The sequence below is a fragment of the Colobus angolensis genome, unplaced genomic scaffold (assembly GCF_000951035.1).
Source record: "Colobus angolensis palliatus isolate OR3802 unplaced genomic scaffold, Cang.pa_1.0 Scaffold660, whole genome shotgun sequence".
In the NCBI taxonomy this organism is placed as follows: Eukaryota; Metazoa; Chordata; class Mammalia; order Primates; family Cercopithecidae; genus Colobus; species Colobus angolensis.
In genome coordinates, this window is record NW_012120266.1 from 376,658 (window position 1) to 394,036 (window position 17,379).

Sequence of the window (17,379 nt, forward strand, 5' to 3'; positions counted from 1 at the left end):
TGTCTTGCTGTAGAATCTTTAAAAATGTGTTAGCAGTTTATGCAGTTTTTTCTTCTAGTTGTAGATCGAAAGATTCAGAGTTAGCCACCCGAGGTAGGCAGTGTGGAAACCTACTCTCAAAGACATTTTTGGTGAGTGAACATAATCCTATTTTGTACCAATTGACACAAATCTCAAACTGATTTGTTAGAACATATATTCTGCATATAGTCAAGCAATACGGGACCTGGAATACACAATTAGTCTCTTCAAGAAACTTTATTCATCCTTTCACTGTGAACAAGAACCAGAAAAAAAAAAAAAAAAAAGAAACTTCAGCAAGATAAAGAACAAACTTTATCTTTAACTTTAGCTTCAGAAACTTCAGAAATTTTAATTGAAATGTTAAAGAAAAACAGCTATAGATCATGAAATATATGAATTTAAGTACTTGACCTCTCTAATAATGTATCCTCCTAGGTGTCCCTTATTCCATTATTCAATCTGCTTTTGTCTTCCTTGTACTTCTCTGTGTTGCTTCTTTACCCATTCAACAACATAAATTAGGATTACTGGGTGGGCTTTTCTTTTTTCTTTTCTTGTTTTCTTGAGACAGAGTCTCCTTCTGTCATCCAGGCTGGAGTGCAATGGCGTGATCTCGGCTCACTGCAGCCTCCACCTCCTGGGTTCAAGTGATTCTCATGTCTCAGCCTCCCTAGTAGCTGGGATTATAGGTGTGTGCCACCATGCCTGGCTAATTTTTGTAAATTTTAGTAGAGACAGGGTTTTACCATGTTGGTCAGGCTGGTCTCGAACTCCTGACCTTGGTGATCTGCTCATCTTGGCTTCTCAAAGTGCTGGGATTACAGGAGTGAGCCACTGCACCCAACCGTTACTTTCAAAAGTTCTTACTTTTCTTATGTTTTTACTATTTAGAATATTTGGCTGAAGTTTTTACTCTTTCTTGTTGCCTTCCCCAAGCCTTGGCCCCAGACATCTTTTCTGACTGTGCCCATTTTTGCTAGGCAAAACCTAGCAAGAACCTCCTTCACACCAAAAACAAATTTTCCTAATGCCTCTTGTCAAGGTCCAACAGTGGTAGAACTGAAACAGAGCCAATGGAGTTGTCTATATCATCCAGCTTCGTATTTATTAGCCACATGTGTGCTGCAAATCTTAGAAAGGGAAGGATGGTGCTAAGTTCTCTGCAGATACTCAAATGCTAAATAGTAAACATGTGATACAGGCTGAGATTCACAATAAAGACAAGGAATATCCAAAAACATGTACTTCAAAATTATATCAGTTAATTCCCCTAAGCAGTTTAGAAAACAGGATTTTAAAATTTTTGATGAGTAAAGAGGGAGGAATTAAATGATAGGCAAACATGTAGACTGCATGTTGAGTAAGAATTCATTGTCCCAAAGAGCTGTTATCCCAAATCAGCTTGCTCTGATATTTCCATATTATTCAAGAAGGTAGTCAGTCACCATTTTGGGAATGGTTTAACTTTAGCTGAAAGTGATTAGCAATTTTTTCTAAATATAAAATACGGAGAAGTTATTCATAAATGTCAAATCAGTCTCTCTTAATCTCTCTCTCTCTCTCACACACACACACACACAAACACATTCACGCATGGCATTAGACATTAGAATATATTGTCAACTTTCATTGGCTTACTAACGCTATGACACACCAGAATGTGTTTCTTTCCTTCGGAGCTCTATAGTAGCATAAGAAAATCTTGCTGAAAATTGAGCAACACATTTTCATGCTGAATGATTTTATTTTACATTTCCTCTGATACAAATAGAAAAGACATCTCACATTCAGCTACCTATGCTAGACTGCACCACAAATAAGCTCATACCCTTATAATGTGTCTACACGACAGTAGCAACTGTAGTGAGCATAGAATCATTCATATGCCTGTACTTATTTCCTACATCTTTACTTAACATCAAGGAACCACTCTCAAGGTAGTGTCTCTCGTAGTTTTGGGAAAGCTGGGTGCTTCTGTGTTACTAGTATACTAAGACCTTAAGTAAGGGATCCTTCTTACGCTCTAGGGACTTTTCAAACCTCTCTCTGAAACCCTCAAGGTAACAGAGCTTTAACTCCACACAGGAGGCTCGAGCACCACAAAGCTAGCAGGCTGCTATGATCTGGGTCTCTCTAATGCCTGTGCCCACCCATATCTTATTTCTCCTTCTCAACAGACAGAAATAAGTTCCAAAATCTTTTCAAATCATTTCTTCCTCTGGCAATATTCAATAGCAGGGCCCTCACCTTGGTTCCTGCAATTGCCTCACTTCCCATCTCTCTTAATCACTAATGGCATCTTTCCTTTTCAGTTTTGGTTCCCAAAGTAACTCTAGCCAGAGAATCTCTTTTATATGACAATATTTAGCAGATTGGTATTTTAAGTGTTTTAGAGTGTGGTTCCTGGCAGGCCTTTTTTGTTGTTGTTTGGTTTTTGTCCTCACTGTGAGCAATAAAGATCTTAATTAAAGAAATTAATGAAAATGGTCACCTAGAGTTGGAAGCCCAATTCACAGTGTTGGGTTGCTGGTTCCCTACTAATAGATTATAACCTGGCAACACTGTCACAGTACAGCAATAAAAACTGTTCTGGCATCTTCCAGGTCCACCACAGAGTCTCATTCTCGCTCTTATGTCTAGACTAACCTCAGAGTAACCCAGAATCTTTCTCATAAAAGCCTTGTCCACCTATATTCTATTCTCAAATCATATCTGAATCATCATTTAAAACTCAAGTCACTCCTCCCAATAAAACCCTCTAGTAATATCTCATATCATTCAGGATACTCATTATGCTTGCAAAACCCCATTTCAACTGGTCCCCTGATACCTCTTTGTCCTCAGCTGCTCTTACTCTCTCCTTTGCTCACTTCCTTCCTGTGACACTGTACTCCTTGCTATTTTTTAAACATACATTACAAATTCCTAATTGCCATGTTTCTCACACCCTTCTCCATCTTTCTTCTCTTCTTCCTTCTTTCCCAATCTCCATCCACCTACATTCATCCTTTCCCCCTTCTCCTCTGCTACAGTCTGAATGTTTGTGTCCCTCAAAATTCATATGCTGAAATTCTAATCCTCAAGATGACGGTATTAGGAGGCGGGGCCTTTGGGGGTGATTAAGTCATGAGGGTGAAGCCCTCGGGAATAGAATTGATGCCCTTACAAAAGAGGCTATGGAAATACTCCTCATCCCCTTCTACCATGTAAGGTAACAGGAAAAAGATTGTCTATGAAGAATGGGCCTTTCCAAGATATGGAATCTGCTGATGCCTTGATCTTGGACTTCCCAGCCTCCAGAACTGTGATAAATACATTTCTGCTGTTTATAAACCAGCCAGTCTATGATATTTTGTTAAAAGCAGCCTTAACCTACTAGGACACCCTCTTTTCTTCACACAGTCCCCTCTAGATAGCCAGTTAATGTCTCCTCCTCGTTACATACTCCGCTTTCAGGCCAATGTCTCTAACCTCCCCTCTACTCTCAACTCCAGCCTCCTTAAGGACTTTCTGTACTTTAATGTAAGGAATGTATTATTTGATTTATCTAATTTGAACAACTACTGAGAGCACTTTATCCATCAAACAAGTTATTTCTAAGAGATCAAACCTTGTAGAGGGGAAAGGAGTTGAATGGAGTGTGCTGAGAAAAAGAAAGTTACAATTTAGTATTTTTATCTTTTAAAGTATCTACAGTAATAGTATTGATACTTGACACTGAAAACCTTCCATTATGTCCTGTCATTGCCATATGAAATAGCATTCTTGTGTGTTAAATATAAGCTTCCTTGAATGACAACATTAAGATCCTGGGGAAATATTTCCCCACATTTGTTGCCCATTTCTTTAAAGTCTTAAAATAAAAAAGGGAATGTGCCCAAATAAGGTGAAGGTTTGTGGGTTGTGTTACTGTCTGGATTCAAGAAGGACAGTTTCCCACTGTGAAAAGACTATGAGCAATGGATGTACTGAGAGAAGAGAAAAAGATAAATTAATGAACTCGTTAAATCATCTCAGATGGATGCAATATTTTCTTGCATTTGGTATTATGTTCCAGGTATACAAAGTATTTTCTTTTCTTGTTCTAATCCTTTATTTTAGCAGTTCCTACAATAGTCACAATAGTTCCACATGGTGATTGAGGAATATTTTGCAATATTAAACAATTTATGTCACTCTTAAACATGTTTATATATAAATCTAAACATCATTCTTGAAGTGTGACATCAAATATTTCTATAAGCAATGAATTCTAAACATTATAAAATTGTTACTGATTAGACAAGTTTTAAATTTGCCCATTTAATTAAATCAGTTTTGAGCGTGGGTATGCATTAATCATGATTTGTACTTTTTTTTTTCTTTTTTTGTGATGGAGTCTTGCTCTGTCACCCAGGCTGAAGTGCAGTGGCTGGATCTCAGCTCACTACAAGCTCTGCCTCCCGGGTTCACACCATTCTCCTGCCTCAGCCTCCTGAGTAGCTGGAACTACAGGCGCCCGCCACCACACCCGGCTAATTTTTTTGTATTTTTTAGTAGAGATGGGGTTTCACCGTGTTAACCAAGATGGTCTTGATCTCCTGACCTCATGATCCACCCACCTCTGCCTCCCAAAGTGCTGGGATTACAGGCGTGAGCCACTGCACCTGGCCAATTTGTACCATCTTTTTAAAAGTTACATTGGCAAAGCCTTTTAGAAAATAAGTAGACATTTCTAATTTTGTAATTTTGTGTTTTTCTTGAAGAAACATTTTTGATACAACTATGTTTAAATTTTGAGCACTGGAATACAATTATGTTTTATATTTTAATCCTTTAAATCATTACTGTCAATAAAATATTAATTATGTAAAAATTTACTATAGTAACCTACTTGGTAATTTCACTAAAATGATGTAAGAAATATAATGGAATTAATATATAACATGTAGGAACCATGTCTGTCTGTATTTTATGACACATATAATCACCACACGCTCATCAACCAAAATCCCAGAGATGCAGAATAAGCAAATCCAGCCATCTTTGATGTTTTGCCAAGTTTAAATTATATGAAAGGCATAGCCTTCCATATATTTTGAAAATTTAGTTATTTAGTTCTATTTGTGAAGGTAGAAGAACAGAACATATTTTCTTTAAGAGTTTGTTGGCTTGGTTTATAACTTTCACATATTTACGTATTTCAACAAATGGAAGGGGACACCTTCATTTATACTCTTGCCCTGGTTCATTCAAATATTAAGGGTGAACATGCATCCTGCCCCCTATTAAATAGAGTAATATTAATTTTGCTAAGCTTAAAATAATATTTTAAAGTAGAAGGATATACTAGAGAGAAAAATCACATGATAGAATATAATGAAGTAAAAATACCCATTCTGACAGATCCACCTTGTTAGACAGTAATTAAGTAAAAGGCTTGAGGCATTCTCCAAAGAGGAGACCAATCCTTAACCACACCCAAAATGATCGAATCGTGATGGTATATTGACTGTTATTGATAAATAACATTCGCGTATTAACTATATTGACCTCAAACTTCTAATGGAGCTAGTATATTCTATAAGTAAATAACTTTCCATCTTCTTTGGTTCAGCACACCCAAAGTTCAGTAATCCAGTTGTTGCATGATATTCTAAATTGCACCTTTACACCAATGACTACACACAGAAATCCATTCTCTTTCTCTCTTTCTCTAGATTACAGACCTGGGCTCTTTCACACCTTCAAAAACAAGCCGATACAGATTTATCCTCAACGCTTGTGTCTTCCTTATCCAGACCTTGCAAATTCAGTTAGGTACTGTTTCTTAAAACTCTTATTTAGACCCTTCATCACTGCTTACATAAAACTCTCTTTATTTTTCCCAACTTTATTGCACTAATTCCCATATCTTGTCTACTTTCTGTAGATTCATCTTTCTAAACCATTCACCATCCACCTCTGCTTTTTTGAGCTGTGCTTCTTAAAGTATGGTTCCCACATCAGCAGCATCACATCACTCAGGAGTTGTTAGAAATGCAAACTCTTGGGTTCCACCCCAGAACTACTGAGTCAGAAGCTCTGGAGGTGGGGCCCAGCCATCTGTGTTTCAACAAGCCCTCCAAGTGATTATCATGCATTTTAAAATTTGAAAACCAAGGTTCTAAAGTCATATTTTTAAAAGGTAAAACCAATCATGTCATTTGCTTGCTTAAAAGTTCTTTAATGAGTCTCTTCTGAAGGATAAAAGCCAGGCTCTTGGGAAGAAGTGTAATACCCTTTCTGTTCTCATATTTCAGCCCTTCTCTTTCCATTTCCTCCTTCCCACCCAGTGTTTTAGTCATATGAAAGTTTTGAAATATTGTGAAGCAACCTGCTTTTTCTGCCTTTTTGCCTTTTCCTAGTGCACCTCTTCCCACACACAATTCATCCACCTGGAGGGGTTCTATTCATCCTTCTAGATCGAGCTCAAATGTCCCCTTTTTCAGAATGATTTCTGAGGGTTAATTTCAATAACTTACTTACAGCCTATTCCAGTTCTTCCAGGTCCACCTACATAATTTTCCCGAATTAAATTTTTTTACATCCAGCTCTTTAAAAAGAAAGAAAGTCTGTTTACTGGGCAAGGAGGCATAGGAAAAGATAGAAAGGGCACTGCTTATCCCACCTCACATCCTCCCACCCCTAGTTCACAAGTTAAAGATCGTCATCCATCTCTTGGAATAGTCATGGCTCCTTGAGGATGTTCATGCCCCCTCCTAGATGCTGTCTCAATTGCTTATTGGTGAGCCCACTCCTAGATATGCAGGACCCAAACCAACAGTAGAAATGGAGGCCCACAGACCACATGTTTAAATATTTAGAAGTTATTTAAAAACTAAGAAACTTTAATAAAATATGTTCTATCACTGTGCTGCCTTAAATATATGATTTTTGATGACAAATGAAAAGTATTGTGTAAGGCAACAGTTCTTAGGTGACTAAAGTTGGCAAAATGTCAAAGATATTAACTTTAATATTTGAGAGCATACCTGGGCATTCTCTTGTTGAGATGGCAATGTTTATATAAGTAATAAAATGAAACCAGCTTAATTAATAAACACACAAGTATTCCATAAAATTTATATTCCTCCTCTTTATTTCATCAAAATTACATTGCTGTGGTCAAGATTTTTAATTAATTTCTTGACAGTGATGAGCCAAAGGATTTAAACTAAAATGAAATTGTATTGAAGTTAGAAAATTCAAATATATTTTATTAAAAATTAAATTATGAATTAAAAATTCATAATTCTTTCTTAAATATTCAAATTACCTATTAAGTCAAAAACTGAAATGCATATAAGGAATATCACATTTTAATTTCAGAATATTTCATTAAAGCTGACATTTTCTCATTTAATTTTGTCTCATTTAACATTGAGCATCCACTATCCATTTGCTTGCCAATATGAAGAACTGGTAGCACACTTCATATTTTCTCTAACCCCACATATAGAAAAGTATAGGACTACTATGATTTATTTAATAATCCAAAATACACATATTATGTACAAATGCTATGCTAATTTGTCTGGACTTTCAAATCTACCAATGAAACATGAACAGATACAAGAAAAGTGATGTTCAGCTCTACCTAGGAAAACAATCCTTGATTATGCAATTATTTGGTGTGTTCATTCCACAAGGAAGAATCTGAAAATAATTTATGTATATTTTCTTTATAGTGCTCAAACCTAGCCCACCCCACCATCCTGCTGCAAAATAAGATGTTCATCTCTCATGTTGACAGCAGGACAGCAGTTCAAACTGCAAATGTTTATGGCATTTGAGCTTTGCTATCTTTTCGCCACTAAGATGTAAGAAAAAATGTGGAGAAGAATTTTCTGGTAGCCCAAATAATATTAATCGTGAGAGTGAATGTTTCAGATTGCAGTGAGCCAGTGCTATAGGCCAGAAGTGAGGTAACGAGGCATTTATGTTTGTGTTTTTGTCATATGTGGGGCCCTCTAATGCATGGGGCCCATGACAAAGACCTTTCTTTCCTGGATCTAAGCATAGCACTACCGAGGTGTTTGATGTCTTTACCCTGGGAATAAGCTTGAATTTTAAAGTGCTATCCTAGGGAATAATTTCAATATATCTTGGAGTTGGAACTTCTATACATTTGCAGTGCCTTGCCCGACTTTGGCCTACCAAAGCAAAAAAACTTGGTCAGGCTTTGGTGCCCAGCTGTCTGGTCAAATATTTATCTAAATGCTCCTGTGAAGGTATTTTACAGATGTGGTGAGCATTTCTTAATCAATTGACTTTAATTAAAGAGATTACCCTCGATAATGTAGGTGGGCCTCACACAGTAAGTTGGAAGCCTTAAGAGCAAAAGATAAAAACACAAACAAAAACAGTAACAGAAAACTGAGGTATCTCCCAAAAGAAGGGATTCTGCCTTAAGACTAACATAGAAATCCTGCTTGAGTTTCCAGCCTGCCAACCTGCTCTACAAATTTCAGATTTAATACTGCAACATCAACTCTTGCCTGAGTTTATATAAAACCTACGCTATAGATTTCAGACCTGCCAGCCCCTACCACGTAAGCCAATTCGTTTTGGAGGACTCCGACTGATACAGGTAAATATTTCCATCTTCTTTTATCCCAGTCCCCAAAGGCAGATAATGAAAATGTAAACATATATATGTACTATATACCTTATCTCTATACCTTCTTATAGTATGTTAGACTAACCAGTTTCTAGAATTTATGGCATAGTATTATAATCATAGGTTTAAAAGCCTGTCTCCTATTCTCGACTGGAAGTTCCTTGTGTGCAGAGGCTATGTTATTTATCTCAGTGCTTTTTGAGGCTGGAAATAAATGTTTAATACATGCCTGTCAAATGTTAGAGAATCAAAATTAACACATTACCTGGATAAGTTGGCATGCGGTGGGGACAGGTGTAGGGGATGGTGGAAGCGCAAGGAGGAAGAAACAATGTGGACGTAGGAAGCAGTCTCCCTGAAGCTAAGACACCCCGTGAGATGGTACTCATCCAGCTTTGCCAAGCTCCCAGCACAGTCTTAATCATCTCTCTCACAGCGACTTTGATAGCTCTGGCTAAGGAACTTGATACCTGCAAGCAATTAACTTTAATAAGCCAGCAGGTGATTTCCTTGAGAATGCTGACGATTCAATTTGCTGACAGCAGCTCTAGATTCTCTGGCTACTCAGCCATGGCTTCTACCTTTGCCCTTATGAACCCAGTCTGTGGTTGTGAGTAATAAATGAAAAGGTAGCCAAAGTATGAATCTTTAACAGTGAAAATTGTAATCAGCTTTAAGGCATGATTATATATTACAGACAGAACCAAAAGGTTTTCTAAAGTTATGAAGAAATACAAAAGCCAACAAGTTGTACAGCTACACTGGCACCAAACTTTTATAGTTTCTGTGAACGTTAAATGAAGGGATATAAAAGTACTTTCACCTGTATTAACCCTTTTTGTTTTCTGTTACTCATCATCTCATTACCTAACGCAGAATCCTGGGAATGATTTTAAACTCCTTCTCTCTGTCTCAATAATCCTAAATGTTGCAATTGCCTTATTGTCCTATTTTATTGAATTATTTTTCACACAGTGGCAGCCTGAGTTTCCTCAGTGTTAGTCTCAGGCATTACCTATCAAACAACTCCACTCCTTGCGTCCTCTTCCCAAAATGCAAATATTATTTCATTTGCATGTAATTTCTTAGTAGTTCTCCATTGTTAATTGACTACAGTGGAGTCAAATCTTAGAATTAAATTTTAAGGTAAAAGAGGCAAAAGACCTATTTTACTCAAAATTAACACTGAATATTTCTTTAATTGTCCAAAAAATACAGTATATTCCCCATTATATGTGAAACTATGTGTAGCAATACATGTTTGTATATGTAGTAATTTATAGTAAATAAATTTATAATAAAACTATAATAATTATAATATAATTAAATATAATAATAAAATATACAATAATATAAAATAAACTTATAATAAAGAGAATGTAAGCTTTGTGAGGACAGTGATTTTCATTCATTTTGTTCACAGATGTACCCCAAAGGCCTAAAACAGTGCTTGTCATAGCAGGTGATCAATGAATACTTGTTAAATGAAAATCAATAACAATTGATTAACATCATTTTAACAATTGATTTGACAATTGATTGTTAAGTTGCTGACAATTGTTTGTTAAAATCATTTCAAATAACTTTATTTTCCCTTTTTGTGCAACCGTTTAACACTAACATAATATAGAAAGTCTGTGTGAGGTGAAATGTCATTAATTTACATTGCTTTCTATGTACTACAACCTTTCATGATCTGTACTATCAGTTCTGCACTTATACTTTGGCATCAGTGTATCAAATCATTCAATGTTCTCCAAATATGCTGTGCAAAGATCTTTGCACTCTGATTCCTCAAGTCAATTTAAGTGCCCTGTGATCTTAAGAACTTTATTTTTCCTCCATTTTCAATGTTGATTTCATTGCATTTTATCGTTTTCTTGTGGGTCTGCCTTCTTGATCAGATTCTAAGCGTCTTGATTATAAAATCTATGTTTTAATAGTGATTTTAATAGTGTCTCTAGTACAATGCCTGGTGCATCAATAGACACATAGAGAGTATCTGATTTATATTAAGTATTTATTTGTCTGTCTGTTGATCTCTCTATATGCTTTGTTTACTATTATTATTTTATCATGGTTGGCCCTCCATTTAGTGCCATTATGACCACATATGTTACCTTTGACAAGCCATTTGAACTTTCTGACCCTAAGTTATCATCTGATAATATGTGTTCGACTTTTTAGGAGCAAAAGATATACTCAATTATTTCAACAAATTAATGAACAAACAATTTGAGTCTCAGCCTGCAGCCAATACTCTTTGATCCAGTATCCAGGATCCAGTACACAGTATCCTCCGTGCAGCAGCTTCTGCACATGAGGCATCAAGGGAACCACCTCAGAAAAACTGCTAAGACCAGAAATATTGCAAAGAGACCAGGGTAAACAGAAGCACGATCATCTCAGAAGATACCTGCAGCCACACGCCTACAGTGGCCTTATACGGTTTGTGGGCAAGAGATCATTGTGAGGAGGTCAGAGAAACATATTTGAGTCACTTTGTTCCGATGCAAATATATGCCTCCCAGAGATCTTAAGATAACAGAGAGGGACTTTACTGTGGGAGAGGATAGACATGTTTTTTGGCCTCAATGGTTGCAGCTAAGCACCAGTATAATTAGATATTAATCTAGATGCCTGCATTTCAACTCACCTCTCAGGCAAGAATATGGATTCAGGCTTTTAGAAAGCTTTTTTCACAAGGGGTGCCAAAGTAGCAAGTGAAAGAAAAGGGTAAAGTGGAAGGAAAACTTTTTCCCGGTGATTAAGCAGTCCCTAACATATATACATGAATACATACATACAAATATAAATACAAGCTTAAAGAAGAATACCCTATCCCAGGCACTCCAGGTAATTAAATGTTTATTTCACTCTGATTTGGGATGTCTCATGATGCTAAGGAAAATATTGGAAAGACCTTCTCTCTCCTTACCTCACTTTCAGTTAAAAAAAAAAAAAAAAATGAAAGACAGAAGAAGGGAGAAAAGAGATAAATAGAAGGGCTATTCTGAAGGTAAGAAGGTGAAGGGGCTATTTGAAGGTAAGAAGGTGAAGGCAGTCACCTTTTATGCCTTCCTCCCTTCCTCCTGTCAATCATCCACTCTGGTTGATTCCCAAGCTTGCTTTATAAACAGCAGGAGAGCAAAGCAAAACTTCAACTCAACTCATCCTTTCATTTGCAATACATTGATAGGGCCATTGCTGTGCAGGTTTGGCGGGCCCTGGACAAAACTGTATCAGGTTGCCTTCTCCAGAACGGGATTTGGAGCAAGACCCTTCTCTCTCTAATGTGACTGAGGAAAACAGAAGGAAGGTAGGCAAAGGACACCTGTTCTAGCCCAGGCACAGTGACTCATGCCTATAATCCCAGCACTTTGGTAGACTGAGGCAGGTGGATCACCTGAGGTCAGGAGTTCGAGATCAGCCTGGCCAACATGGTGAAACCCCATTCCTACTAAAAATACAAAAAAAAAAGCTGGGTGTGATGATGGGTGCCTGTAATCTGAGCTACTTGAGAGGCTGAGGCAGGAGAATTGCTTGAACTCGGAGGCAGAAGTTGCAGTGAGCCGAGATCACGCCACTACACTCCAGCCTGGGTGACAGAGAGTGACTCTGTCTCAAAAAAGAAAAGAAAAGAAAAAAAAAAAACAGAAAGACCTGCTCTCCAGTAGCCTCTGAGGCCTCAGCTTCCCAGAATGGGAGTGTTGATCAGGACCTGTGGTAAATGGTTTCCTACTCCAGACCAACAGCTCACTGGGCTAAACAAAAGAGGCCCTTCACAGCCTCAGGGCAGACCCACAAATTTATCAATCTATTTATCTATTTATTTATTTATTTACCAAAAAACCTTAAATTCTGTAATCTTCAAGTCAATCATCAACTTTTCTTGGATTTTTGAAGACCTGAAAAGAAAAATAATTTCAAGCAACAGCACTCAAACACCATATACATTTGTAATGAGGCACAGCAATCAGTTTTTTTTTTGGTAGGGGGATGGAGTCTCCGTCACCCAGGCTGGAGGGCAGGGTAATCTCGGCTCACTGCAACTTCCACCTCCCAGGTTCAAGTGATTCTCCTGCCTCAGCCTCCCGAGTAGCTGGGACTACAGGTGCGTGCCACCACACCTGACTGATTTTTGTATTTTTAGTAGAGTCGGGGTTTCGCCATGTTGCCCAGGCTGGTCTCAAACTCCCAACCTCAAGTGACCTGCTCACCTCGGCCTCCCAAAGTGCTGGGATTATAGGTGTGAGCCACCACACCCAGGCCGGCAGTCAATTTTAAGCCACCACACCCAGGCCGGCAGTCAATTTTAAGCCACCACACCCAGGCCGGCAGTCAATTTTAAGCTATAAAAGCTTCCAGGTTTTAGCTTAATAATCCTCATTAGTTTTTCAGATTTTTGTTCATCTTGTTTTGGGGCTATTTTGCCTAACTGGGCCTAAACAGAATATTAAAATACATTAATAATCCATACTGAGAGTAGAGTATAAATGGGTTTCTCACTCCCTAGGGACACAAGTGGAAACAATACATCCCATGAATACAGGTGAGTGCCCCTGGTTATCCCTAAATTGGGCAGTTTCACACAATCATATGTTCTCTGAGGCCAAAGTCTGTGGTTTGATCATCTTAGCAGCTTCTAGAACAGAAAGTAGGTTTACTTTGTCTCCAATTCCTTTTCTCAGTGCTCAAGAAGAATGCCCTGCTTTCCTGATCTCACCACGAAAACTCGTGGATGGATGAAGCCTTCCCCTTCCAGGTTTCTAGAGAAGCCTTCATTCCAGGCTCGGAAGAAGTTGTACCACACTCCCAGATGGATAAATCCCATAAACATCATCTTCTGCTTTTGTGGACCATAGAACTTTTTCTTTTCATCCAGGAAGATTTCTCCTTTGAAATAAGGCTGGAAATCCTTCACTTCGGTCCTGATGTGCTCCTTTACAACCGCATAGAGGGGGACGCCCAGCTCGTCCAACATGTGTTTCAGAGAGGACAGATCCGCAACTTCCTCTAGACAAGGAAACAGCCTGGCCTCCGCAAGGCCATAATCACAGCTCCATTTTTTTCCTATAGCTCCTTTGCTTTCAAAGTCCTTGGTTCCTTCTCTAGTGTTTTCAGGTCTATGTCCTTCAGGTACTCCAGTGCTGCTTTCTGGGGCTTGGACAAAAACACGTCTGTGTTGGCCAGCAGCAATGCCAAGGCAGCAGCCCCCAGGGCTCCTGCACCAATGGACCACATCCTCCATGATGAAGAAACTTGGGTCCTTGTGTGCCTCCCTTCCTTCTCCCACCCCAACGGCCGGGCACTTAGGGACAAAACCACCAGGCCTGGACGATCCCAGAGGCGGGCCCTGCACCTGCCAATATTTTTATTTAATTGGTTTGAGATGGGCCACAGAAATTTTGAACTGGTCCCCAGGCGAATCACATGTACAGACAAAATGTAGAAGCACTGGGTCAGAGGGCCAGCATGAGGGCTAGAGTGATAGTTCAGATGCTGCAGAGACAGGCTATGGGATTTCCTCATGGAAAGAGACCAAAGGGTGTGGAAGGCATTTTCTGGATGATGACTGAGGTACTTGGTTTATGGGTAAGACAGTCTAATTTACAAAAACATGATAATCCCCTCGAGCAATGCTTTTCAAGCTGTGCACCCCAGAAGGTATGCAAGATGAGCCATGACAACATATAAGAAAACAACTGAATGTACCATTTCCATTCCAAAGTTTATAAAATTTTTTGTTTTACTTATCAGTATAGTAGTGCATATGTATTATTTATAAATAAATAAACATATATTAGGAGTATAGCCTCAACATCATTTTACTAATGGGCATAAATAACTATAAAATTTGGAAACTAGTGTTCTAGAGAAGGACCATGATTCCTCACTGAAGGCTGAGCTGAGAAAGCTGTGATAACCAGGCAAACCAGAGAGGAACTAGAGGCTTCCTTCCTCCAGGTGCCTGGTAAGAATGATGAATATTCTGGGTTGCTAAGAAAAGACATCAGGCAGAAGGGAGCAAGAGAGGCTGCCCTGCTGGGGAATGTTTGGGACACCATAAAAACAGAAAGTGGGAGCAGCAAGAGGGCTCTTCAATACTGCTGTTAATAACAAAACAAGAGCAACAAACAATACCTGCTCTTACTTACTGAATCCCCAGTAAGGTCAAGCACTGTGTTAGGCACTTTATGGGCATCACTGTTAATCCTCATGATGTCATACCCATTTTACAGATTAAGGGAAATAAAAAACCTTAAAAACCATAAGTGGTGCAACAGAGATATTCTACTCCAAACTCAGCATTCCTGACATTATGTCATGCTATTTCAAGAGCATGGATCATGAGTGACATTAGGAAACTTAGAGAAGCATATCATAGCACTTGAGGGTATTATAACCAACTTGAATTGATAAAGCTATCTTTTCTTTCAATTAAAATGCTAAACTGTGGTTGATGTTTTCATAAACAGAGAATTGGTGCTAGCTTCCTAGGCAATTTGGGAGACTAGATTTTTCTGAGTGTAAGTAAACCTACAAGTTAAAAGAAGTGACATCCACTGGGAGACTCAAGCCAGATGTGATTCCTTCCATACAAAGTCAGGTTTATCAACTCTCTCCCTGCACCCCGCCACACACACACACACACACACACACTCTTAATATTTGCTGTTACACTCTGCATCTGTGGTCACTCTTTCCAGTGACCCTCCATCCAAATTTGTGGTTCTAAAGCTCTGACATCAACAGTATATTCCTGAGGGTACTTCTCTAGGACTGTCTTCATTTTAAGTCTTTGCTCATAGGCACAACTGTAAACTTATAAGAAGTTTCAAGCAACTGTAGAGTAATAAGAATCAGGTCTGTCCTGGGGTTGTGGGGGTTGGGGGAAGTGTGGTTCTTGAGTAGACAGAGGGTTGGCATCACAGTCCTTGTTTAGGATTGAGACTCAGGTGACTCCAGGAAAGTCAGTGTCTCTTCTGTCCAATCACAGTGTGAGGCCAGGTGATTCTGGCCTTTTCTGCTCTATCATTCTAGCTTCTTAGCCACCCTTGTTGGTTTTCATGGATTTTCTTTTTAACCTGATCCTGTCTGGCAAGAAAGAAAAAAGAAAAGGGAGAGGAGGGGAGAGAAAGGAGCTGACTCTGCAGACCACAACTTCATAATTATTTGAATATAAAATTAGCTGTTAATGATTCGCTCTTTATGCAGGGTATGAGATATATGATAGTTGTTTCTAGTAACATATGTTTTCTCATTTTTATCTTTTAAAATGTTTTTGAAGTATTCCTGACTTTTATGGCTATTAATGGATGATGCCGCTACCATCCTACCCAAGGGCCAGTTTTCTAAATCCTACAATCCTCTACAAATGGAAGCAATAGCACTATAGTTAATACTCCAAACTGTACCCTTGTGCACACACACAGGCCTAAATCACTTGGCCTTATAGCCACAAAACACAATTAGGAAGGACTAAGGTCATCAAAAAAAATCCTAAATGCCAGTTCACTGCACAACACACTCTATAGTCATCTTACTTACTTGTTCTTGATAAAAATGAATCCCAGCAGGGACTAGAATGATGACCCTGATTGTGAATAATGGCACACATGCAGTGCCCCACAATGGCTACCAGAAAACAACAGCATCAGTTAATAGCCTATGTTGTCTCTTAACTGCCCATTGCCAGCAATAGGTTTTGCTCTATATAGTCTGGATTCCCAGTTTCAAGGGTCTTCACTCCTATCAGGCAAAAGTGCTGTAATGAGAACAAGCCAAGAAAGGAATGAGGCAGGCAACAAGCCAAAATCCAGGCGGTGTTAGAACAGCCTTGTCAGGGAAGCAGAGAAACAAATAACTGAAATTAGAAAAAAACTAGATTTTCAGAGGAGTCTCATAAATCAGACTTGAAAATTTAATTTGAGGGCTTTTCTCTTCCTTGCATCATATTTTTTCCCCTTCTGGAGCTGTGCTACAGGCCTGAACAGAGGAAGCAGAATGTAATTAATCGATGTGAATCTGCTTCATTAATGGATTGCTACTCCCTGTGTTTCCTCTAGTTAAGAATGCTTCTGAAAGTGCTCTCTGAAAACAATGCTATTCACAGTTTGGATAATGGTACCAGGCAGGAGAAGAAACGATGCAGTACTTGCATGAAGGGAGCCCATGTTTGCTATTGACTGGTAGAGAAATTTAGTTAGCTCATTAAATGTTCTGCTTACAAACCCTATTCATGCTTTTTAATCAATTGATACTTGTCCTCCTTTCTCACATTGATTAAATACCAGGAAGTCCTCACAAGATAGTGAGATGTGAAGCTCCCATTGCAGTTAACAAATAGTCCTAAGACCCTTAGAAAACACATGGTTGTGATCTTTATACCCACAGGGAATATACCATTAATCTGAACTAATAAAGGGGAACAGCAGGCTAATCATAGCTCATTTATATTTGGCCCTGGAATGTGTTATGTGGTTTTTGGCAGAAGATTTACCTTACTAATTATGTCTTACTTAAATTAATAATACAGTTAATTTGCATTCCCTTAGCACACACCAGTTGACAGAAGAAATGTGCTAAGTGATAAGGGGAAATCATCTAAAATTTTAAAAGCTTCACTGAATAATTTGTGTATATATGTATGTGCTGATACTATATACATTTAGGACAAAAACTCTCAACATACTTTGGAAAGAGAAGTTAAA

General features: G+C 38.4%; 1 pseudogene across 1 annotated transcript; it reads right to left on the reverse strand.

Annotated features, from left to right (window-relative positions):
* Positions 1-13,033: 13,033 nt before the first annotated feature.
* LOC105500422 lies at positions 13,034-13,950 on the reverse strand (annotated as a pseudogene). The gene has a single exon (XR_001000023.1). The product of XR_001000023.1 is annotated as a redox-regulatory protein FAM213A pseudogene (transcript).
* Positions 13,951-17,379: the final 3,429 nt, after the last annotated feature.